General features: G+C 39.4%; 1 protein-coding gene across 9 annotated transcripts in view; it reads left to right on the top strand.

Moving 5' to 3' along the window:
• sipa1l1 (signal-induced proliferation-associated 1 like 1) overlaps positions 1 to 26,600 on the top strand; it is a 275,095-nt gene that overhangs the window by 108,046 nt on the left and 140,449 nt on the right. For 6 of the 9 annotated variants that reach the window (XM_052040071.1, XM_052040229.1, XM_052040297.1 and 3 more), the window contains one exon: positions 17,066 to 17,139. The exons of 2 other annotated variants lie outside the window; for them this stretch is intronic. The gene's annotated coding sequence lies outside the window, so the exon portion shown is untranslated. Of the gene's footprint in view, positions 1 to 17,065; positions 17,202 to 26,600 lie in introns of all 9 variants that reach the window. One more of the 9 variants, XM_052039904.1, reaches the window with a different exon arrangement.

Here is a 26,600-nt window from a genome sequence, read left to right as displayed (position 1 = left end):
GGACCCCCCAGAACCAGGTGGCTCCACCTCTTTTCTACCTTCCCTACCTCTCCATTTTTTTTCTCCCACTGCTGGGTAATGACTGACCTACCCGCTTCTCCCTTGAAGCTAGACTAACTAAGAAGTTGTACAGAAACCTTGCTGGGGAAAAGATGCTTAAATAAAATTAGAAAGTGAGTTTGAAGTACTAGAGACCTTTCCCCTTTGTTGCTTCATTCTGAAAAATAAAGATATAAAATACATATCAAGTAGGAAATGCAAATGGGTTTTGCAGTGAAGTGACTTTTGCTTCAGACTTACTTCTGGGTAAACCTGACAGGGATTTGAGATGGGCTCCAAATTGGTCATGGGAGTTTTAATCAATGAACCAGGGACTTGTAACAATGAAAACAAGAAACTTGGTGACCACATAGAGAAAGCTGGTGAGGCACTTAATGAGCTGACTTCAAGTGCATCTTTGTCGATTGAATGTACTCCCACTGTGAGCTTGTCCTAATTACACCCAACATAGACTTCTTCCTTGTTGTCTCAGGCACTTAACTACTTAAACAGAAAAAGTGCAATTTGTTGCAAGGAGGGGGGTTTGCAGAAAATGTAATTTCCAGCTGTTTACCTTTACAACCTAAGACTGGAAAGTATTAGGTTTTATAAAACTGGAGCTGGTCATTGCTGTTTTAAATGCATTGGAAAGGATTTTAGGCAGTGAAATCAGTAATAGGAAAAGTGTAATTGGAGAGCTTACTGTGAGCAATGGATTGGTTTGCTTTGTGAATTTAATATATAGTACACAGGCATGCAAGCACGTATCTTCTGACTTCTATTTACTGCGTTATTTTTAACTATTTTTTAAACTCGTTGAATTTCAGAAGCTTTATTTACTATCAGGGCAAAAACTTCAAAATTCTCACAATGGCCATATTTTAAAAATAATTCTTAAATGGTTGTGGTTTAAAACAATCAAAATAAAAAGGAAATTGCTTTTTTAAGCAGCAATGATTAGGTTATCAAAGGATGAGATTCCATTTCATTTAATACCCTGTTCAGATGAGAGCATTTTGCATTGTAATCTACAGACGGAAAAAGCTAGAAATACTAAGTAGGTCAGGCAGCATATGTGGAGAGAGAAATAGAGTTAACATTTCAAGTCTATGATCTTTCATCAGAGCTAAGGAGAGTTGGAACATGGTCCCTCTGATCCACAAAGTGTGCAAATATTAACTTACTCCATGTGTCTTGCTCTTGCCATTTCCTTTCAGCTTGGTGAGATTTTCAAGGTGTGATACATACTTATAGATCCCTCAGTTGTCTCAACTATCCCACTTTCCCAATCTCCTTTATATTCTATTCCACTCTTCTACTCATGAGTATCTGTTCTATTGATGATACTTGCCACACCAGTGCTTCCAAGATATCTTCCTTCTTCCTTAACCATGACTTCCTCTCCACCATAATTTACACATTTCTCAACCACATCTGTTCCATTTCCTGCATTTCTGCTTTCAGCCCCTCTCGCTTCTGCCACAGTAAGGATGGGATTCCCCTTTTCCTTACCTTTCAGCAAGCCAGTGAACCTTAGTAATCCTTTGTAATTTCTACCACCTTCAACATGATGCCATCAATGGACTTGTTGCCATCTTGTACCCTTTCAGCATTCCAAAAGAGACCATCCCCTTGTAACTCCATGATTCACCCTTCCATCTCTGCCATTGCCCACTCCTTGGGGCACATTCCCATGCAGATGCAGTTGCAGGAGATATAATTGCTGCCTTTTTAACTTTTTCGTTACCACCATTTAGGAGTACTACTACCAACTTACTGCATTTGGTGCATACGATGTAATCTCCTCTTAATGGATAAACTAAACACAGGTTGGATGATCCCTTTGTGCAACAGCTCTGTTTAGTTTGTAAGGGTGGCTCTGGCTAACATTTGGCCTTTCCTTTAATTCTCCTGCTTTGATGTCATGCACTGTTCTGATAAAGCCTAAGACAAGCTCAAAGAACTGGATGCACCTTCTGAGTGGTTACATTATAGCCCTTACTACTCAACTTTGAATCCAGCAGTTTCAGATAACCATCCTTTCCAGCTTGTGCCAGTGCTGGTCAGTTCTGATGAATGGTGCCTAACAAATGCTGCCTGACCCACTGAGTGTTTCCAGCATTCTCTTTCATTTCAGATTTGCAGTATTTTGTAACTCATTTGCAGCATTGTTGTTCTCTGTTATCCTCCCATTTACATCCCCTTCAGACAGGTCATCTGCAATTAAGAAGTCTTCTTCACCCTTTTATCAGCTCGCACCATCACCATTTGCTTCATAGTTTCTTTTGTTTCCATCCTTTTATTTCAAATTAACAAGCATTTTTTTTATTTTGCTCTTTGATTTCTGTGTCATTTGGAATCATTGGGTCTTAAAACTAAAGGGCAATTCATTGGTTTAATCCTAGAAGTTTAACATGACAGCTCTTAACAGCTGTCCCCTTACCGCTGCAGTTGTTGAAGAGGTGTGTACATTCATTGTCACAAAGGACTGTCTATACAACTGTTTTGATGGGAGACCTGTCATATAAGTATCAAGACAGACAACTGTCTGCTTCATTGCTACAATTAGTGGAGGTGTGTGCACCCATTGATACCAATATTTACAGAGTGACTCAAATTTCTCTTCAGACATTTAGACGGGGAAGTTGTAATCTTGGTTATGTGCTCATCTGCAGTGATTCATTGAAGAGCAAACTTTATTTCACCATTTTACTGTAATTACTCCCCCATCAATTCCTTTCTCCTTCAGTAGATCTTCAAATCTTGTGTCACTGGTCGCACCTTATATCAAAAGGCTGCAGTAATTAAATAAAAATGAAGTTTGCGTAAAGTTTTTAAACGTGAGAGTTAACATATCAATGAATCTCATGTGCCAGTAAAAAGAATAGCATGTTAATGTCTCTGTTTGATATGTGGGTCAAACACAAATAGACCAATTGATGGTGACTTGAACTACGGTTTGGATTATATTACGTATTCTTTTTAATTCAAAAATATGATGAATTATCCCACCCAGTTCTACCACATCATGACCAACCTCACTGTCTCTGATTTTTAACACTGCTCATTCTGTACTGTGAAGTTCCAACCCCTCCACCCCTGGTTTATCTTGAATCTCAGCCAGCAGGTCGACCCTTCCATGAACTATCGTCAGTTCACCTTTTTATGTTTGTTTTATTCCCACCCCACCATTACAGATGAAAATAAAAACAGAAATCTGAAATAAAATTAAAAATGCTGGAAACGCGTGAAGTCAGGTCATAGAAAGAGAAACAGAGTTAACCATTGGAGATTGTGCCTTCTGCTTGTACCTCAAGACACACACTACACCGATTTCCCTCAGTATCTTTTTTCAGCTCCCTTAAGATCCTCCCTTTTTGTCATCTGTCCTAATACTTCCCTATGTAATTTGGTGCCAGATTTTGCCCAGTATATTACCTGAAGTATTTCGAGACATTCTTTTTATTCAGTGATGGCTTTTAAATGCAATTCATTGTGATGGAATGATTGTGCTTTGGGGTGTTTTGCACAGGAGAGAACTTATTCCTCTTCAGATGCTTCCCATTTTAATATGTTGTTTTCTTTGGTTTAATTAGCCTGCTTTCAGTGTGTACAGAAAACATATTCTTAAAGGAATTTTTTGAAGTACAAATCTTGAGGTGTTTCCATTTACAATTGTAAATGCCTGTACTTTGATTCTTTATCTCTGTGTTATTTGCAAGTGGTAATAGAGCACTAGATTTGTCTTTGGTGCCCTGAACTACAAAGTGGGGGTGGAGCATAGCCTAACTGGATTTCTTGCTGTTGACAGTTGTTAAGAGTTCTCCTGGTGGCAGTGTTCATGCAGCAGGATTATTTCAGGAGGAGAGTAGATTGCTATTTAGTAATAGGAATGTTATTCAGTCAGGTCACTATGTTTGATCCAATCTTTGGCTGTTTTCAGCAGGCAGTAACTTGGGATAAACCGAAGCAGAGTTTAATGGATGACGTACTTTGATCAATTTCTCTTGTGATTGAATTTCAGTGAGTGTTTATTTTGGAATGAGAATACAACATGTTTACTGCCAGCTACAGTAAAACTGATAATTTGCTATGCAATTTTTCAGAAATCCCAATGATTTGGCATTTAGCTCGTAGGGTGCTGATTCCCAAACTTCATGTCACACATTGCCCTTTAATGCATCTGGGCCACCAACTGAAGTGTTCCCTTTAAGCTTACCAGGGCCTTGTTTTCCCCCCTCCCTCTAAATTTACCAGGTTTGCTAGAAAATTTATTACACTACTGTGTAGCATCTTAAGGGAAAGTGATTTAAAAGTGTGTTGGAGTATTAATTGAAATAAAATCCAGTAATCCAGAAGATCTGACAGCACAAAATCCAGAGTATGCTGGATAAGTGGAGCTTTTTACTATAATGGATTTTGTGGACAATGTTGAAGCAGTAGTGGCCTCCCCAAAGGAAGCTGCTTGTAAAGAGCTTGAGATCTTTGGGCTGTGGACTTCCCCTCTTTGGCATCAGTTGCTTCAAGTATCAATTCTTGGAAATCTGTGGCATCCAACAACACTGATGTCATCAAGGTGTTTAAGCAGCCAATTATATTCAGGTATTCTCACAGAGAGAAAACATATTTGAAATGACAGTGTTTTCTGATCATTTTAAATAACTTGCAGAGTACAAAATAAAGATTTAAACGTGCATTAAGTTAAGGTAACTGAACTATCAACATATAAAAATACATCTATCTGAGAGATATTTAAAAATATCTGAGAGAATTACAATTTATATAAAATTAGTGTACAGCTATACAAATGGTTAAGCAACAATTATTGCTTGGTACACCATATAAAAACTCACATCTGATGTTAACAAAGTGTTAACATTTTTAAGGTAATTTCCTTTGAGAGCAGCTTGTTAATTAGATGAAATTATCATTGATGTCCCAAGATCACCCTAGAGAAGGTTGCAGTGTAATCTATGGAAGGAGAGGAAATTCCTGACGACAACCTGAAGATTACCATATTTAATGGTCGACATGTATGCTTCAAAAGTAATTGTCATTATCACAGTGTAATGATAAGTGCTGGAACTTTTGCTAATGCATGTGTACCTTACAGTAAAATATTATTTGAATTCAATGTTGTTTAAAATATCTCAAGAAGAAATGGGTGATAATTTTATGTTCTCTGGTTTCTATTTTCCACCCTCACTTCGCGCCCAATCTTGTGCTGTTCTCTTGGTTGCGCTAACTTGCGTTTTTGTTCAATATCCCCATGGATGTATTTTATTTTCGGCTGGGTGATTGAAAACTGGGAGACATCTGTACTCCAGAAGACTTGAAGACAATTTTGTCCTAAATGCAGCCCAAGCTAACTAAGCACAGTTCAGACATCAGATGTGGGACCTTCCTGTTTGAGTTAGCTTGGCCTCATTTGAAACAAGTGCATCTGTCAACTGAATCTTAACAGGAGCAAAGCTCTGTCTTCTACAGAATAGAGTGCTTGGGTGTACAGGGGGTTGTTCTGGTCCTTCCCTATTTCTTTTCCCTTCGGACAAATGCTATTTATTCAAGCCTGTTTTAATACTTTAATACCATGGAATAGAGCAGGGTATGTCAAAAAGCCACAGGGAGCAATGAGCACTCCTTCCTTCCTGTAATGCTGCAAGAATGTTTTAGTTGCTTTGTATTATCCCAGAGGAAAATTTAAGTCATTATTTTGAAATGCCACCATGCAAGCAAATGGAAGCTGTAATTAGTTTGCACATTCAATTTAGTCAGCATCCTGTGTTATTCACAAAGATGAAAGAACGGAAACACTAAGTTTACTGTTTTCGTGGCTGGAGAAACGACATGAACCTGACAGCAAAAGGTTGCATTGTCGAGGATGCTTGGCTGCTCTGACACTACTGTGTTATAGGGTATATGAAATGCCAGCATTTAATCCTCATCAAATCCCGCACATTTGGACAAAAATTGTTAACTTATTATGTTTGCTGAATTGTTATTCTGTGTCACAGCTTTTCATTGAACAAGTTGCACTTTAAAACTGAGTACAAAAGCATTGCGATTATGTTGAACCTTCATAATGCACTGTGTAGACCACAACTGGAGTATTGCGTCACCACACTTTAGGAAGGATGTGAAGGTCCTGGAGAGGGCACAATAAAGATTTACTAGAATAGTTCCAGTGATGAGGGATTTCAACTACCAGGTTATATTGGAGAGGTTTCTTCTTTTTTCCTGCTTGTAATAAAGAAGATTAAGAAGAGGTTTTATAGGGGTGTACAAGATCATGGTCTGTTTAGATAGGGTAAAAATAGAGAAGCTGTTTCTTTAGCTGATGGCTCAAGGAGCAGAGTACATGGATTTAAAGTGAAAGGCAAATGACTGGAGGAGATATGAGGAAGAGCTTTTTTTCTATTTCATGGTGATGATACAGAATTCTCTGCCAGTAATTGTAGAAGCAGACTCAGGAGAGAATTGAAAGGTAATTGAAGAAAATAATTTGCAGGATTATGGGGAAAGAGTGGGGAAATGGGGGTGATGGGATTGCTTTACAAAAGGCTGACATATATTAGAAGTGCTGCAAGTCTTCTTTCTGTGCCGTAACAATGCTCTGATTTGACTATTAGCTGCATCTTCCTAGCCTCATGCTCTTGTGTCTTGGAACGTAAGCGTGGAGCTGAAGCAGGATCTTCAGTATTTGTAGATTTTTTTTCCCCCTATAGCATGTACGTAGCATTTGCATCCACTGATATGCAACTTGTCTCAAAACTTTTTGGCGTGGGGTGCATAATGCTGCTGCAGGTAGTGCATTTGTCTCATAGCTCCAGTGACCAGGATTTTTGATTCTGAGATCTGGTCCTACACTGTGTGGTGTTTGCACATTCTCCATGTAACCATGTGCATTTCCCTTGAGTGCTCTGGTTTCCTCCCACATCCCAAAAATGTGCTGGTAGGCAGGTTAATTGTACACTGTAAATTGACCCTAGTGTGTAGGTGGCTGGTATGGGGGGTGTTAGTGAGTATGTGAGAGCAAATAAATTACAGGAAAAAGTGGGGGAATGGGATTGATGGGTTAGCTCTGAGAGCTGGCATTGGTTTGATGGGTTGAGTGCCCTTCTCCTGTATGATACAGAAATAGCGTACAAGTGACCTAAACGTTATGGGATGAGGGTAACACAAATTTACCCTTACAGGATTCTCAAATCACTCCCTAAAAGGTTGAGAGAGGGATAAAATTGGCTCTCACAGCATTTTATGTGAAGTAAATGAACACAATTATTTTCTCAACTCATGTTTCTTGACACGTGCAAATGGCGTGCCTTCACTTCATGAAAAATTGTGATAAGGACTATTTTCTAGTACCAGAACCCCCTGTAATGCGGGCATCGTCTGTAATAATTCTGTATTATTAGGTCAGAAAGACTTAAATTGTTCGTTTCACTTTGCAGTAAGGCTAACTTTTCTGTGATTTTATTTTTAACTACATCTGAGCAACGTGTGTTACTGCCTTAAGGGTGTTGAAACTGCATGATAATCAGTAGTTCTCAAACCATGGCTTGCCACATCGTGAGATAAATGTGCGAGGTCATGCCACATCAAATGAATGCTTCAGCCTCTGTCATCTGCAGTACAGACTCATTCTATTTCAAACCTATCCTGGGCTGCAAATCTGCTTATCTCTGTCATCCCATTGAGATATCATCACCCTTCTAGATCCTTTTTCCCCATCAATTTTGTCTGACTGGGTTTCTCTCCCACTTCAATCTCACCCTACGTCATATTTTCATTATGCGCTGTAACCTTCCCTTCTCGAACCCTGGATGTTCCGTGCTCCCTTATGCCCTTAACTGAGGATTCATAAGCTTGGAGTTATGGAGCGCTGTCCATTTGCCTTGATGAGTGCTGCTCCAACAACACTTAATTCACATAATTTTTGCACCCTGCCCCCACCTCACATACCCCCATAACCAATTTCTTCCCACCTGCATATGTGACTTTTTCGACATTCAAAGCAACTTTGCCATTGTCCTATTTCCCTGCATAAGCCATCTATTATTTATCATGGATGTCCATTCATCAACAGAATGGCCTTGGATAGAGACTCATCCAAGGCCAAGTGACTACTAGATTCCTCCCCTTCAATTGAACATTCTCACATTGAGCAACTTCTCCTTTTGTTTCAACTCAGCTTTACCAAATAAGCAATCTTGTTTAAATGCAAACCAAAGGGGACATAGCTATGATTGTCTTTCTGTAACATATGTGACCTATCTTTATTGCATTCTTACTAAAGGGATCTCGCTCAACTTTTTTTCTGCAAATATATTGGGATCCTTTTCAAATTTCACCTCAAGTGTGCATGGTCTATCTCTAACTGTTCCCTTCATTTTCTTGACTTTCCTATCTCCACAGCTCCATCTCTAGAACAAGGAAAGCATCACTGTGAGCCATCTTGTCAGGTGCCATAACTGTTCCTGCTGTTCCCGTGCCCCCCACTTCCCCAATCACTCAGTCTCTGTAAGGACTTCATTCCATTTCTGACTGAAAACTGCTAATAAACTTGCTGATGGAACATCAGTTAGTCATTCATTCAGTTTGGATGTCATTCTGCATCAATATGTAAGATATTTTTGTCAGCACAGAGATAGACATAACACAAACTCGGGTATCCCAATGAAGGGTTATTGACCTGAAAAGATGACTTATTTTTTCTCCCTACAGATGCTCCCTGTATTTCCAGTATCTTCTGTTTTTATTTCTCTATTCCATTCTCCTGATTTTCTATCTTCTTCATATCAGTTCTGACATCCTGCTTTAATACCACTGATCTTAATATGTCTTCTTCTACTGACTATAAACCTTTACCATGCCCATAAATTTATCCTCACCCCTTTCTCCTTTACCTTGCCTTCCAACCAACCAAACCTTTGCTTGCATTGTCCCCATCATTTGGGGTAGCACAGTGGTGCGGCAAGAACTGCTCACAAAACACTGGAAGAATTCAGCAGGTCAGGCAGCATCTATGGAAGGAAGAGGGAAATGGACAATCGATGTTTTGTGTCGAGACCCTTTGTCCAGGGTCTTGACCTGCAACGTTGACCGTCTAGTTCCCTCCATAGATGCTGCCTGACCTGCTGGGTTCCTCTAGCATTTTGTATGTTGCTCCAGATTCCAGCATCTGCATTCTCATGTGTTTCCAGCTGGAGGGGCTGCCTCACAGCACCAGAGACCCAGATTCAATCCTGACTTTTGGGTGCTGTCTGTGTGGAGTTTACACATTGTCCCTGTGACTGTATGAGTTTCCTCCAGGTGCTTCAGTTTCCTCCCACATTTCATTTAGGCAGCTACATGGGTACCATCGTTTTAGAAGGATATGGGCCAAATACAGGCCAACAGGACTAGCTCAGTTAGATAACTTGATCGGGTTGGATGAGTTGAGGCAAAGGGCCTGTCTCCGTGCTGTGTAACTCTATGACAGTGACTCTATGACAGTGACTCAATGACATGCGGCTTGTTAGGTTAACTGGCCACTGTAAATTGCCCTGAGTGTATGCGAGTAGTAGAATCTGGGGGGAGTTGATGAGTGTGGGAAAATAAAAAAGATTAATATAGGACTAGTGCAACTTTGTGCTTGATGGTTAGCATGGACTAAGGAGGCTGAAGGTCCTGTTTCTTTGCTGTATCTGTTTATGACTCTATGGCTGTAGTTCACAGAGCCACAACAAAGTGAAAATTCCTTTCTTCCTTTAGTGTTATTAAGGAGTTGGTGACTTTGGGATATGAGGTGTGCTGTTCATCCCCTTCCTTCCCCTTCCCAACGCATCCACCTGTGCAACAATTGGTTACCGTTGCTCATTCAGTTCAATGGAGCTGGCCTGGAAGTGACTATTTCCCTAGAAGATCGCAGGCCAGCAACGAATGTTTTCTTGTGTTTTGTTTTCAACTCCTGCAGTAATGTCCTGTGATGGGAGAGTGTAGCAGGGTGTTTACTCTAAACGGTGCCGTCCCTACTTTGGATAGTGTAGAGGGAGCTTCACCCTGTATTTAACCTGCTTTTTTTAACCTCTTTTTCCAGGCCCTCATTTTGTGTTTTTCTTTTTTAATGTTTTAAAATAACTTTATTTACAAGTTAACAACAGCTCTTAAATTAAAATGTTGTTGTCCTCTGCATTCAGGATACATTCCAGCCCTGATAGCGCCCACCTGTTGCTGAGCGTGGAAGTGAATGGATGTGATTAAACAGAGTAATTGATTTCATAAGGAGATAGTGAGTGCTTTATGTCTGAAGGCACTGGTTTGATTGATCTGTGGTTGTTTTTCTCTGCTCGTGATAACCAATGGAAGATTAGCATTCAACTGAATTAAGTAGGTAATGGGGTCTGCTATTGCAGGAGAGTTGTGCTATTAATATGGTGGAAAGAAAGTTAACTGCTGCAGTACTTTATTAGAAGCTGACTTTACAGCATCAGGATAGTATGTGTGGGTTGTTTTTGTAACATGGCTGTGTAATGCTCTGCGTTTCCTTATGAAGCAATAGAGAAGACAATGCTCGAGGTACTGAATCATTCTGTAGCCTGTGTATTTATGGGATTTTAAATTATTCACAAATTTGACTGGAAACAGCAAATAAACTTACTGTTGGAACATAATCTTTCAGATTCAAAGTAATTCTGCAGTATTATGTAAACCATTATCCTCAGCTGTATTACTATTAATGTCAGCACAATAACAAACTGAAAGTATGTCGTTCAATAAAATGAGTTTAGTGATTATTAAACATTAATCCAGTTTTGGATTTGGCAATTGAGCTTCTGGTTGGTAACTCAAAGTTCATTTCTGTCAGTTTATAGAGACCTTATTTTGGAATGTTTTGTATGTCTTTGGGATTAGGTTTGTTACCCTTTCTGACCCAGACCCCAACCATTCCCATAAATCATACATATGCTCAAATCAAAAGGGAAAGTCAGAATCTCCTGAAACAGAGCAAGCCAGTTTTTCTGAATATTGTAACGAAGTGCATACTAATTAAATCTATTTCAGTTAGTCCATGAGAAATTGGTCTATGTGTATGTGTGTATGTGTGTGTGTGTGTTTTAATCAATGAATCTGATGTTTTTCTGAGTTGTAAATTTGGCAAGCAATCCTATTCACACCTACACACACATTCTTCAGTAATGCTTTTACATGATCCAATGAACGTGTTGGAGGGAGGTGTCGTAATACAGGGGTGGATGCAAGTAAACAAACAAGTTATTTTTGTAGGAAACGAGAAGGGATGTGCCAAGGTAAAATGAAGTTCTAGTCAATAAATTTTAAACAGAATGAGAAAATGCATGGGTCACTTTTTAAGGCAAAACAGTTCATTTTAATGAGATTTTCTGGATGTCCAGTGGATATTTTAAGTATATAACCTCTTATAAAGGAAGATTTTTGAAGTCTATGCAGTTTTCCTCTTACCAATGTAATCAGAGAAGTGGATATGTTAACTTTGTCTAAACGTGATGAGTGCTTAAAATGCGATACACATGTAATGTATGATTTCTTCAAATGAGTATAATTGCTTAGTGAATGATATCTGCTCATGAATTTAGCACATTATTAACCCCTCCACTGTCTCACCTCGTGTGAGGATCAGATAGACAAAGGGCGTTGTGTGTGGCCATTCTTCATGTGAGAGACAAGACATTGAATGGAATTATTATCCATTGTGCCTGCCGCACGCATCCAAACATGCCAGCCTGTACTCAATTTACAGATTATTGACTTGATATTGATCTGAGATGTTCAAAACATGCTAAAGGTCTGCTGCACAGCACACCAGTAACTGTATTTAATTGTAGGATTGATGCTGCCAAATTCTCAATCTGTCTTATTAAATATATTTCTACGACTCATCTCCAGAACCTTCTATGGTGGAGAATTCCATAGGTTCACTGCCCCTCTGAGTGAAGAGGTTTCTCCTCATCTCCATTATTAATGTCTTACTACACATCCTGAGACTGTGAGCATCTGCCCCCCCCACCCAGTCAGGGGAAATAAGGGGAATATGCTATCTGCATCTGGTCTATAAAACTCTGTCAGAATTTTGTGTGATTGTAATGAGATCTAAACTCCATTACAGGTCTAATTGACCCAGTTTTTCTTCATAAGATAAACCACCATTCCAGGAGTCAGTCCAGTGAACCTTCTTTGCACTGTCTTGGAGACAAGTATGGCCATCCCTGGGTAACGAACAGGTTCCATTTTTACAGAGATCCATAAGTTGATTTTGTCCATAAGTTGGAAAATACACAGAAATCACTCAATATGGTGATCATACTTCCATGGTATTGCAATGAATATCATCCAAAGCACACAAGACTGATCAGAAAGATCAATTACTAAAAGTGGAGAGAGAGAGAGGAAACTAGTTCTGCCATTCATAGGAGTGAATGTATGTACATACATCAGACTTTTGAATTTAACAGTTGTATATATGCTCATTTGTATGTTCGGGTGTCCATAGGTCAGGAGTTCATAAACCTGGGGACAGCCTGTATGACCCTTCTTGGGTAAGGAGACCAGAACGGCACACAGTGCTCCAGGTGTGGGCTTACCAAGGTCCTGTACAATTGTAGTGAGATATCCTTGCTCCTGTACTCTAAGCTTCTTAGAATCAGCCAACATACCATTTGCTGCCTTCAAATAAGAATCAGGTTTATTATCATTGACATATGTCGTGAAACTTGTTGTTTTGCAGCAGCAGTATGGTTGCTTGCTGCACCTGCATATTTACTTCTCGTGAATGATGTACAAGGTTATCCAGATTCCAACAAAAATTAACATTTCCCAATCTAACACCAGTTTAAATAACACTCTGCTTGCTTTTCCTGCATGAGTGGATAACTTCACGTTTACTCGGGCTATACCGCATCTGCTACATATTTGACCTCTTGCCCAATTTGTTTTGAAGCCTCTCTGCATCCTCCTCACAACTTCTTCTCACAATCCGACCCCATTTTGTGTTGTCAGCAAACTTAAGAATATTATGTTGGTCTCCTCATCTAAGTCATTGATATATATCGTGAATAGTTAGGACCTCAGCTTGATCCCTGGGGTACACCACTTGTCATCACCTATGTCTCTGATAAAGACCTATTTATTCCTACTGTCTGATTCAACCAATTTTCAAACCATGCCAGAGTATTACCAACAATCCAACATGTTTTAATTTTGTATATTAACCTCCAAATGGCCTTCTGAAAATCCCATTACACCTCATTCACTTGTTTTCCCTTATCTATTCTACCAGTTACATCCTCAAAAAAAACCATGTCGGTTTGTCAAACACTTATTTCCCTTCCATAAATCCACCTTGACTTTATCTAATCCCAGTGGTGTTTTCTAAATTTCAAGACTAGCATTTTCCCCACTTCTGATGTTGGATTAACCAGTTCACAGTTCTTTGTTTTCTCTCTCCCTCCTTTTTTAAATAGGACAAAAGGCCTAATTCAGTAAAATTCTGGGTGGTTCTTCGTGATTGCTACCATCTCAGTATTACACTATGTGATGCATTTTGCCATGGATAATTGGAGAACTCAAAAGTCCCAACTCCTCGAGTATTGCCAGTCCTTCTCCCTTTCTACAGTCCCCTGTACAGCAGTATTTGTCATATTGCAGTGAGCAAGTAACATCCATATTCAATACTCACGAAGGGCACTGCAAATCTGACACAAGCATTTAATATAGGAATAGATCTGTGATGCTAAGGATTAAGATGATCACCACACCAACACCTTTTAATCTGCAGTTTAACTCCAGTTTAACATACCATTAAAAATGGTGGCATCTTACATAAACTTACACTGATCCGATTGGTGTATTACTGGATCTGCTGAACTTAAAATTTTGGCAGTGCACAATCAAACGGTTTCCAAGCAGAAAATTGAAACCCATCCATTTAAAAAGATTAACATTTAATTGCAGTTGCTGAAATTTTGAAGTTTTTTTTTGGGCTCCTTGTCATTTCTGTCCTTGTCATTTCTGCGCCACACAAAAAAAAATACTTTTCTTAGATCTCCCTGATGTACTTATGCAAGGCAAGGGTAGAGGAGTATTGATGGGAGTGGGATAGGGAAGTCGAGGAAAGTTTGTGTATTCCTTGGAAACTTGTTTTCTTAAATGTTCTAACCAAACATCTAACTTCTCTTTCCACCAGCAGAAACCAAGCTTTCATTCATAACTTGTGTTTAAAGGCACTTTTTGAAATCGATGTTACTTGGGTTCTGCTTGTCGCCAGTGATTCCCTCATCAAAGTCATTGTTACTTATTGTGAATAGCTAGGGCTGAAGCACTGATCCCTGTGATGTCCAAGTAGTCACTGCCTGCCACTTCAAAACACACTGAATTATCCTTGTTTCACGGTACTTTTGCAATCCACAATTTACTGGTTGTGACGACTGGTTTTAGAAAAGGATTGCTACTTCACTTCCATTTCTGATTTTCACCAGGCTTGACAACTGGTTTCCTGTGTTATATTCAACATCTTTCATAATCAGTCACCAGTCTAATAGGTGATATACCAGCAATAAATGCAGCCGTGTTGTTGGATTTTATCCAAGTCATTGGTTCCCTTTGGTTGATCCATGGAATTGAGTTTAGTTTCATCTATATTAAGTAGTTAACACATTTACACTGTATTCCTGATTTGCACTATTTTACATGCTTTGTCTTTATTTCAAATGGATTAGCAACTGCATTGTGAAGAATTTACCATGGAATGTTGTACTTGGTATGCTAAAATAAGTGCTGAAATAACCAGGACCTCCCCCAACTCAGTTTTGTGTCTGTAAACATTGACAAATGGTCTCCTATCTTGTATAGTTATGCATTTCACAGGCATTTCATGGGACTTAGTTGAATCTGTGAGATATTGTCATTAATGTATTCCTGTGAATTTTGAAAATGTCATAGAAATGAGAGGAAAGTTTACTTGTGCAAACAGGATGTTTTGTTTAAGTATTTCTATTTCATTGGCATTTAATTTCAGTACTTCTCATGTAAGAAATTCTAGCAACATTGTTTATGACTTTTAAAACCTGCAAGAGGCTGATTCTAATTAATAATAAATTTCCTAAACTTCCACTTTACTTCTATTTACTTTGCTTTAATCACTTGTGTCCATCCATTTGCGGTGAAATAGGTAGCACAGTCTTTCAATGATTTTGTGACCATTTATTAAACTTGTTTGATTCGGGGTCTGTGGTTTATCCAGATGTACTAAAGCTTGCTGACAGATGTATAGTGAGTGGTATGTACAAAACACATTAAATCAGAACTTTGGTAGCTCACTGTTAATTCTGTTGCAGATAGCAATTATGTTGTCTTCCAACATTAAAGTGTATGTACTCCCAAATGATCTGAGTTGTAAACACTGGCTGAAGAGAGCTTATGGTTTGAAGTCCCACCATTACATGCTTGTATCCTCAAATTAATAGGGCTTGGATTCTCACTGTCAGAGAAGAAAGCACATTCTTTAAGGTTTTGCTTGTGCTTAAAAAGAAAGGTTGCAAATATTTATTTTATGACATAGAAGGAGGCCAATTGGCCCATTGAGTCTATACTGGCTCTCAGAGCATCCCAATCAATCCCATTTCTCACTTATTTCCCTGTAAACTATTCTCTCTCATATGCCTATGATTCCCCCTTCACCCACTTGCATGGAGGTCAATTTACAGTAGCCAGTTAACCTACCACAGCCAAGAAAGCTCACCAGTGCCTCTCCTTCCTCAGGAGGCTAAAGAAATTCAGTTTGTTCCCTTTGACACTCGCCAACTTTTATCGATGCACCATAGAAAGCATCCTATCTGGATGCATCACAGCTTGGTACAGCAACCGCTCTGCCCAGGACCACGAGAAACTGCAGAGAGTTGTGGACACAGCCCAGCACATCACGGACACCAGCCTCCCCTCCTTAGAGTCCAAGGAGTCTTTACCTCTCAATATCTTGGTGAAGCAGCCAGCAAGTCATTCTCTCTTCTCCTCTTCCATCAGGTAGAAGGTACAGGAGCCTGAGGGCACGTAGCACCAGACTTAAGGACAGCTTCCCCCCACTGTGATAAGACTATTGAACAGTTCCCTTATATGATGAGATGGACTATGACCTCACGATCTACCTTGTTGTGACCATGCACCTTATTGCACTGCACTTTCTCTGTAGCTGTGACACTTTACTCTGTACGGTTATTGTTTTTACCCGTATTACATCAATGCACTCTGTACTAACCCAATGTAACTGCACTGTGTAATGAATTGACCTGTATGATCGGTATGCAAGGCAAGTTTTTCACTGTACCTCGGTACAAGTGATAATAATAAACCAATATCAATACCATCACGACTTTGGGATGTGGGAGGAAACCAGAGCACCAAGGGCAAACCCACATTGTCACAGAGACTACGTATAAATTCCAAATTTAGACTTGGTTTGCTAGCACTGTGCAGCAGCAGCAATACTGCTGCCCATGTAAAGGAGGTAATTTCTCTTTGATTAAAACAGAATCAACCAATGTCACTTCTCAGGCCTGGCAGGTATCTTAAAGCACTTTAACATCTATGAAGGAAAACAGCTGAGCATTGGGATAAAGGGCCTACTGACTGAGGTGGCACTGAGGTGGTGGCCTGTGACACTTGTTTCTGGATTGCACCACTGGAAAGGTTTCAAGATAGTTTTTTGAAAATAAGGGGAAGAGATCAAAAGATGAGCTTCCAATTGCTCCAGCATTAATGCATTTCTCAAGTACAATGGTGATTTTCCAATGGGATCCCAGGGGAGTTCCACACTGAAACAAGAATCTTGCAAGCTTAAGAGAAGATGGTGTGGCTATTGTTTCTAAAAATAGAAACAAATGGAAATTATAGCTGGAGCACTGCACCATGTTTCTAAAATGCTCTTCTACTCTGTCTGCTTTTCATATTTTCCTGTGTTTATTTGAGATTTCCAGTCTTTATTGTTTTTAAAATTCCTTTTATTGTTTGCATTTAGCTTCTTCATGAAGTGTTACCAAGGCTGAGGTAGCAACAGGAAGAGTAAGCTGGAAAGGAGAAACAAAAAGTACAGTAAGTTTTCCACTTCTTACTGTACTGTTTTGCCAAGTGACTCATTCACTTTTACAGATCCAGTAAGTAAAATTCTAAACTGTACATTTTAAAAATTATCCCAGCCTATTACTCTTGTAACCAGGGGTGAAACGATGAAGGAGCTAATTACTTTGAAAAGCAGTGTCACAGGATAGTACGCACCTTGTTAATGAACGAACAAGACAACAGAAATGTTGTTATCAGTGCGGTGCAGAAGGACAGCCCGGTTGAACCCATAATGGAGGTGGTAATAACAGGAAGCAAACACAGCTGCTGCTTCACAGCTCCCTGGGAAAGCCATACCTAACCAGTAGGAAATAATCACAGTTCAGGGAAAGATGTCTTGTTGAAGCCCTAGAAGGTTTCCACACAATGTGAACTGGGCTCCTCATTCTTCTGTATCTCCTTTAAATTATGTGCTATTGCTGCACTGCAGTACTTTGCTAGTAGCTATGCATTCTGGTGCAATTATTTGAGACCTGTCTCCTGTTAGAGAATTTTATCACACTTGCTAGACATCAAATATTGCAGAAGCAAGTGACATGCTAATTAGCTTTCTACCAATTGCTGGTGTCAAACAGGTGTGTTTTCTAAACTTTTCTTGCACTATCTCTGGATTAGAAAAAGAATTGTTTATATTGCCAGAAGCAGCATGTGTTGCAATAGAGATGTTTTGGTTGCAGTTCCTTTTGGGTCATCTGTTTTTATTAGATCTGCTTTTCGTTTTGATGCTACACCAAGAAAGAAGCATCTGACCTCAAATGTTACACAATTGTGCAATAAACAGCAGCACTCAGGAACAAACAGTGGTCAGCGAGAGGAAATACTTACATTCCTATTGGAAGTAGTTTTGTTCAGTTTTGCTAGTCTGGCCAATTAACATGGTAGGAGATCTTTAGCTAGCTGAGTGAAGCCTGTACAGTTGTGCTAAAAAAAGCCTTCAGTACTGTGAAATTCACACACACATTTCCTGTTTTCCAAACCTTGGAAGATTTGCACGATCTCAATTAACATGTGCCCCATTAAATTCAACTTATTTAAATCCTAGCAGTTAACCACAAGTTGGCAGATCTTGGAGTTCCCAATATGCATTTAGTTATGCAGATATTCATGCAGCTTGCCTCTATAGAACAACAGTGGATGTCCAGTTAAGGTCAACCCCTTATTAAACAGGTTTATTTCAGGTTGAATTCAAACTATCAGAGACCACCTGACAGATTTCACAATCACACCAAGTTGGCCAGTCATTGATCTTTGGAGTCCTGCAGGCCTGGCTGGCTTCACATCATTGTATATGGAGAAATCTTTCACCTGCTCAAGAGCCCAATTGGTTCTAATGAGACCTTACTTTGGGATAGATTCAAAACTATTGGCAGCAGATAAGAGCATGTGTAAACTCACTGATGTGATTTTTGAGCTGGAAGAATTGTCAAAGTTAGCAGTCATAAAATCACTGGCCAATACCTGGCAACATTGAATTCTGTTACAGCAAAGACAGCCAGTTTAAATGGTCTTGGATGTCCATTTGGGTAGTAGGATCGACTCACGTAGCTATGTAATTTAAATAAATCAGAAATTACTTGATTCAACCTATTTTCAAATGGGAGTCCAAGTTAATTAAAATGAATCTATTCACTCCCCTAAATGTTTTTGAGGCATCAGCAGAGATTTTTATTTTCTGGTGTTATTCCACTTAGGATTCTATGTTTGCCTAATTTTTTTTGTTAAACCGTGCCACTATCTTACAAACATGTCACAAGCCTGATTTTTATGTTTTAGTGGTCTCACCTTGACTTTATACAAGTCCAGTTGAAAATTGTTTTACTGGGTTGATTAATTTCATTGAGTGTTTTAGTGCTAAGTTCCACAAGCAGGGCAGCAAGTAAGTTTCAGTGGACAAGAGAAGATTTTTAGGGATCTTTTCTTACCTCGTAAAAATTGTAGAGTATTTTTTTTAACAGCAGCTGCAGTGGAACAGTATTTTCCCCTTCCTTCTCACCCCCTTCACAGTAGTGCTCTCACCTTTCCTTCTCGCTGCCACTCTTCCCTGAAACCACTTACTTCCTCCATAGACCCACCACAGACTTTCTCCTCCACCCCAACAACTCACAGGTACTTTATTAACTCCTCATGTTCTCACCTTTTGATCATTCCCAAGTTTCATTGCTCCACCATTATCAGCTGTGTCTTCAGCTGTCAAGGCTCTGAGCTCTGGAATTCACTACTGCTTCTCTACTATTTTACCAACCTTAAGACAGTCAAAACCTACCTCTTTGAACCAGTTTTTTGGTCATATGGTTCTAGTTTTGTTTAATCATGCCTTGGAGTGTTTTGCTTTGTTAAGGGCATTTTATAACTCCAACATGTTCATCATTGATGCCAAAGGTACTGGTCCCCGCAACTGCTGTCCAGCTACAATTCTTGCAATAACTAGTACTGATCACACTGCTCCTTATTAAGGTGCTACCTACTTTGATGTGATATAGAAAATTCCCAATGTATTAAGTATAAGCCCTCATAAAAAATAGCGAACAAACCTTTTCCAATAGTAGGGAAGGAGGCAGCTGTGATTGCTCAGTTTTTAGTTTCATGAGCTTGATCGATCCCCTCAATAGCTGCTGCAATCTTCCAGTACTTTGGTGAACTTTGGGAAGCATGGGAATCTATAAATGAAGTCACAGATTGGTAAGGCTCATGTCAGTGGTAGGGAAATGATTGCAAAAACATTCTGAGAGACAGAATTATCTGCACTTGAGGAGGCATAAATTTATAAGGGATAATCTGCGTGGCTTTGTAACAGAGCGGTCATGTCTGACTCATGCTTGAATTTTTTGAAGAGATAAGTGTGTTGATAATGATAGTGCATTGGATATCATCTACATGGATTTCAGTAAGGCCTTTGGCCAGGTCTGACATGGGAAATTGGTACAAAAGGTAAGGGCCCAGGGGACTTTGACAAATTGGATTCAATACTGGCTTGGTGATAGGAGGCTAAGGGTGATGGCTGGATGGTTGTTTTCGTGTTTGCAAGCCTGTGACCAGTGGTGTACTGCAGAGATCCTTGCTGTTTGTTATGTGTATTAATGATGTGGAACTGAATTCAGGAAGTACATTTGATAAGTTTGTAGATTCTGCAAAAGTTGATGGTGTTGTTGATCGAGAGTCTTAGGCTATAGAATGATATTGATCATTTGGTAAGATGGGCATAGAAATGGCAGATAGAATTTAATCCTAATAAGTATGAAGTGATGTATTTTGGGAGGATTAACAAGGCCACAACATACATAATGGTAGGACCCTAGGAGGTAGTGAGGAACAGAGGGGCCTTGGTGTACGTGTCCAAAGGTTCATGAAAGCAGCAACACAGATAGATAATATGATTAAGAAGGCAGATGGGATACTGGCCTTCATTAGCCAGGGCATAGAATATAAGAGTAGAGAAGCATTAATTAGGACACAGATGGAATACTGTGTACAGTTCCGACTGCCACACTATAGAAAGTATGAGATTGCTCTGGATCAGTTGCAGAGGAGATTCAGCAGGATGTTTCCTGGACTGGAACATTTAAGCCCTGAGGAGAGACTAGATATGCTGTGTTCGTTTTGGAGCCAAGAAGCTTGAGGGTGACCTAAGTGAGGTTTGAGGGGCATAGATAAAGTGCAATGAGAAACTTTTCCCCACAGCAGAAGTGTCTATGACTAAAGGGCATCGGTTTAAGGTAAGGGATAGGAGATTTGGAGGGGATTTGAGGAAGAATCTTTTCACACAGAGGGTGATTGAAATCTGAAACACAATGGTTGAGAGTGAGGTGGTGGCAGGTACTCTCAACTTTAAGCTTTTAGATGAGCATCTGAAATGCCATGACATAGAAGGCTCCAGGCTGAGTGTTAGAAAATGGGATTGGGGTAATTGGCTGGCATATAGAAGGTGAGCCAAAGGGCCTGTTTCCCTCCTCTGTGACTCTGACTCTGAGTTGAAATATGGCTTGAGTTCTGAGATAACCACGTGTGTTGCTATGCAGCCCATTTCTTCGAGCAGATCATATTCTAATACCCTTGAATTAAATAGGAAAATTAGTAGGTTGTAGTGGACTCAACTTTTACAGGACTTATTACTCATCATTACTGCCACCACTTACCACCCCAAAGCAGTCAAACCAATATGCACCATATGTAACTTATTTATCCACCCTCTGAACAGCGAGAGTTAAACTTTGATACTTCTATATGTCATTTACTCCTATTCAGTTACTCACTTACTGGTTGGTAAGTCTTTTTGGCAGCTTATAGCCCAAGCCATTTTCTACAGAACTGTTCAATCTTCCATCTTCTAAATTGCAGGAGGATAAAGCAGCTGGATTATAATGTATTCCATTTATAAGGCTTTCTGCTTAATACGTGCTTACTATAGTCAAGCTGACTTGATCAAATGGGGCATACAAAGTTGCATTTCAGGTTTTAAAGAGAATAACATATTGTCTACAGTTGTGGGCTTGAATGTTGAACCATAAAAATCACCAATATAGGCAGTGGCCTTGGCCCACGTATAAGGCTAAATACCCTGAATTTGGTTCAAAAATTGTCAATATTTTAACATGCTTGGCTAAGGTGCAGTGAGATACAAGTGGACTGACATGGTTCCTGAATACAGATCACGACTGGTGTAGGACCTGCATAGGATGGAAGTGAAAAGTATAATTTCACAGGGAATTAATCTGAGGGAGAGGGAACAGTTTTTTCTATAGTCTGGATTAAAAGAGCCATTCAGTGAAGCTTGTTGTTACTTTTCAATTGGTCATTTGAGTAGGAGAATAAGAATATAAGAAATAGGAGCAGGAGTAGGCCATTCTGTGCCTGCTCCACTATTCAATAAGATCATAGCTGATCTTTTACCTTTGTGCCATTTTCCTGCAATAACCCCAATTCCTTGATTCTCTTTGTGTTGTAAAATTATTGATCTCTATCTTCAATATAGTCAGACACTGAATCTCTGCAGTCCTCTTGGGAACATAACTGCAAATATTCACTGCCCTCCGGGTGAAAAAATTTCTTCTCAATTCATCTTGAATAGCTATTCCCTTACTTTGAAACTGAGCACTGGTTCGAGATGCCCCAAACAGTGGGTGGAAATCTCATCCCTGAATCTTCCTTGTATCAATTTTGCATGTTTCAATGAAATGCCTCTCATTCTTCTAAGCTTTAACCAAGTTAGCCTTTCCTCATAAGAAAATCCACCTAGCCCAGGAGTCAGTCTGGCGAACTTTCACTGCATTTGCTTTATTCCAAGTACATCCTTGGGAGGAGAGAGAGACCCATGTACAATGTTGCAGATACAAATTCACCGATGTAACAGCAGTGAAATGTCTTTACTCTTGTGTTTGTTCACTTGTGATAAAGGAAAAGTAACATTTCTCTTCCTGATTGCTTGCTGTAATTGCATGTTAACCTTCAGTGACTTTCATTCATGGGCATCCAGAAACCTATGAACAGCATTACTTTTCAAAAAAAACTTTTGAAATCTTTTCTCCATCAAAGTGGACAATTTCACATTAAGTTTCATAAGAGTTTGGCTTTTACCTCTATCTCCACTTTGCATCTTGGCACTGAACCACAAGAGTTGAAGGGCACAGGTTCTGAACTTTAGAATCTTAAACTAGGTCGTCGTTAGGTGAATATTGGAAAAGGGGAAGATAAGAAAAGGAATTGCATTTATTTAGTGCCCTTTATTTATAGTCAATGATGTACCTTTTGATCTGTAATCCTTGTTACATAGGAGACATTAGTGAGTTTGAGTATAGCAAGATCTTAAAAATATATAGGTGACAATGACCAAATAATTAGTTTTTGTTTTAAGTCCAATTGATATACCAGGTAGTCTTATTTCTGAGTGCGTCATCCAAAAGATGGCACCTTCAACAGTGCAGGACCCGTAGAGAGTGCAGTCTAAATTTTTGGGCTCATTTGTCTGGAGTGGAGCCTGAACTTTGAATTTTCTGACTTGGATGAGAGTGCTGCCAAACTGAACCACAGCTGACACAACTCAGTTAAATGGAAAAAGAAAGAGAAGGCACTCAGCCAAAAGAGGGAGAAAAGCGAATGTGCACAATTGAACTCACAGTTGCCAAGAGCAATCTGGTCATTGTAGGGTCAAAAATAAGATTTCTCTCTTGCATTGATACAGCCAAATTGTAACCATATTTATAAGCTATTCTTTTTGCTGCATCTGGTGCATGCAAGCAGTCTGCATCCAGGAGATCCAGGCAATCTGTCACCATAAAGTGGTGGTTTCATGGGCTTGTTATCAATGTACAACTTTGGTACAGAGGAAAACTTCTTCAAGGAGTGAAGTCGGGTGGGAATACAGACACAGTAAAAGTTGTTGATTTGTACCAGTCAACCAACTTGGTTGTGGTACAAATCAACAAACTACCAAACTACCCTTTTTTTTACTTGTCTGCACTAACAAACTTCCCCTTTTTTTTATTTGTATGCACCAACATAAAATGAGACCATACCAGCAACCTATCTCTGGTGTGGTAAGACTACAGACAGGAGAAATTGATTAGCAATATTGATTCTAAGAAAACAAACCATAATAATCTTGGCATTGAGGTTCATATTGGCTCTGTTGAAAATGCTTAAAGTCCTGCAGATAGTCCAAGTTTTGTAATGAGGGGTTGTGGGTTTTTAACCACAGTTGGTGTTGTCTTTAATGCTGATTTCAAGGAGTTTCTTACATGTCACAGTTGTTGCATTGTCCAGCAAAGATTATGCCTGAATCATTAGAGGTGACAAGAATTCAGCCAAGTGTTGGATCTGCTGAGAACCAATATTTTTCTTCCTTGGGAAATCTTCAATTCAAGATTGTGATACTGGTAGCATGTGGAGCTTTGTGCCATAGGGTTTACCCTTCATATGCAGTAAAAAGCAACTACGTCTTTTTAATTTAGCTTATTTGTCAGAGGTATAGCCAAGTTAATAACAGACGATAGAAGTATCAGACCACAATCATTCAATAAACACAGATTTTTTCTTTACTCTGTCCTGTAGATGTTTTTTTATTCAAATGCCCTTGCTCTGGTAATCCATGTTCTTCAATTTTCTTGATTCCCACATTGATCCAGTTTTCTTTCTTCTTCATATTTGATTCGCGACAAGATGTGGGTTCATAGATACATACACGAGCTCTTGAATACTACAGCCCTACTTCGTTCACCTTATTTGACCCCTGCATTTTGATGTTTCCTGCAAGTGTTTGACTCTAGTAGTTTATTAAAGTCTCTCAAAAGTTACTGGATAGTGTTCAGAAAAAAGAATCCTATCCAGGTCTAAATTCTTCCTAAATTCCTTAGTTCATCTTCTACCTGACCACAGCTGCAAAGGAAATTGATGATTCACTTCAGAGTGATCTTTTGGAGTATTGTTAGGAGCATTCCTTTGAGTCAATGTTGCCGGGATTCTGATTCTTGTGGAAGAACCCAACACTGTTGTATTTGATAATGGGGCCAATTGATGTTCCCTGGTTCATTTAAATTCCATTCATTTTATTGGAGAACGGAGTTGGTGCAGCTGCCTCACAGCTCCAGCAACCCCGATTCAGTCCTGACCTTTGGTGCCGTCTGTGTAAAGTTTGCATGCTCTCCCTGTGACCATGTGGCTTTCCTCTGGGTGCTCCTATTCCTTCCCACATCCCAAAGATGTGTGGGGTTGTAGGTTAAACATCCACAGGCCCCATTGTGTAGTTGAATGGTTGGATTTGGTGGGAATGTGGGAATAAAAAATGGGATTAATGTATATTGGTGCTTGATGGTCGTTATGGACATGGTGGGCCAAAGAGCCTGTTTCCGTGTTGTATAACTCTCTCATTCTATGATTCTTGTGCTCTCCAACCTAAAACAATCCTTAAGCACATGACTGGTCTTCTGCTATTTGGTTAACAAATATTTTAATCTTTTTGATTTTATCACCTTCAACATTGTGTGTTAGTAACCAAAAACAACTTGGATTTGTATCTCACTCATTCCTGATATCTATCCCATGCCCCAGGTAAATAAAATTAAAAATAGTCACATAAATTAGATCAGCTATTGGTGTTATGCTGCAGGAAATCAGTGTTTTGTCAGCAGTTTATTCCTTGGGGCATATGCCAATTAACCTTCACATTGCCTGGTGCTAATAGGTCTGATTACAAGCTTGCCCGTTGTGGACCTGCAGGTAAATTAATTGCTCTGTATTTGTTCATTCTTTCAACAGGGTACATTTACTGTTGAGAAAAATAAAATCTGAGATGATTTTTGACTCATTAGCTGGCAAACAAAAACTTCTTGCTACCTGTCTTTTAGTTAGTTCTCATTATTTCCAATTTAAGTGACTGAATATTTTAATTTTCATCTCCAATTTTTAAAGAGGAGACACAAAACTGTAGGTGCTGGAATCTGGAGCAAAAAAACAAATTGCTGTAGAAATTCAGCAGACCAAGCAGCATGTGTGAAGGAAAAGGGATGGTCAACATTTCAGGTTGAGATCCTGCATCAGGAGACCATCCCTTTGTTGACCATGTTGACCATCCCTTTGCCTTCACAGATGATGCTTGACCCATGGAGTTCCTCCAGAAATTTGCTTTTTTTCCTCCAGTTGGAAGATCTTGGATTAACATCAGCAATTTTAACTGCATGAGGCCTTAATACTTTTCCTAATGTGCACCTGTGACAAAATCAGCAGATTACAACCTTACAGGCTATGGTTTGAAAATATACATGGAAGTAATAAATTATTTGCAGAATTTTATACTCTGATGTTCCTTCTTTCACACCTGTACCTCCCTCCTCAATCTTCTCCAGCTCTTCTGTTCCAGCTCCCTCTCATTTGGCCCCACTCTCCATTCCCCTTATCCACTCTTCCTTTTCTCTTTCACCCCCCCTCTCTCTCCATTTGTCCATTGTAGGAAGAAGGGAGTTCTAAGATCAGTAGCTATTAAGTTTACTCAGATCTTGTGGAGAATATAGGGATGTACTAGGTGGCAAGAGTAAGGTGATTGTGTTAGCTTTAACAGCTCTGAGGATTTTTTACATTGCCTTCTGGATTGTTTTGAGGTGAACTGGCTGAGCCATGAGATCATTTAACGCTTCCTTCCCCTGCCAGTTCAAAATTGTATGATTGAGCTGGAATGTTTCCTGTATTATAGCAGTGACTGCACTTCAAATGTTAGGAGTTCTGGGACCTCCTGAGACCATGAAAAGCTTTATAAAAACGCAAGCCCTTTTTTTAATTGATGAAGCATTCTTATCCTGAAGGATTTTGTGGAACCTATATAGTTGGCTCTGGTTATGTTCTCAACATCTCCAGTTTGCTGCAAAATCACTGGATTCAAATTGGGAGTGGCAACTGTGACTTGCTCAATTTCTCGACTTGCTAACTCCAAAGATGTTGATACCAATTGT

Source organism: Pristis pectinata, chromosome 1, assembly GCF_009764475.1.
Source record: "Pristis pectinata isolate sPriPec2 chromosome 1, sPriPec2.1.pri, whole genome shotgun sequence".
Taxonomy (NCBI): Eukaryota; Metazoa; Chordata; class Chondrichthyes; order Rhinopristiformes; family Pristidae; genus Pristis; species Pristis pectinata.
This window is presented reverse-complemented; position numbering and strand designations above follow the sequence as displayed.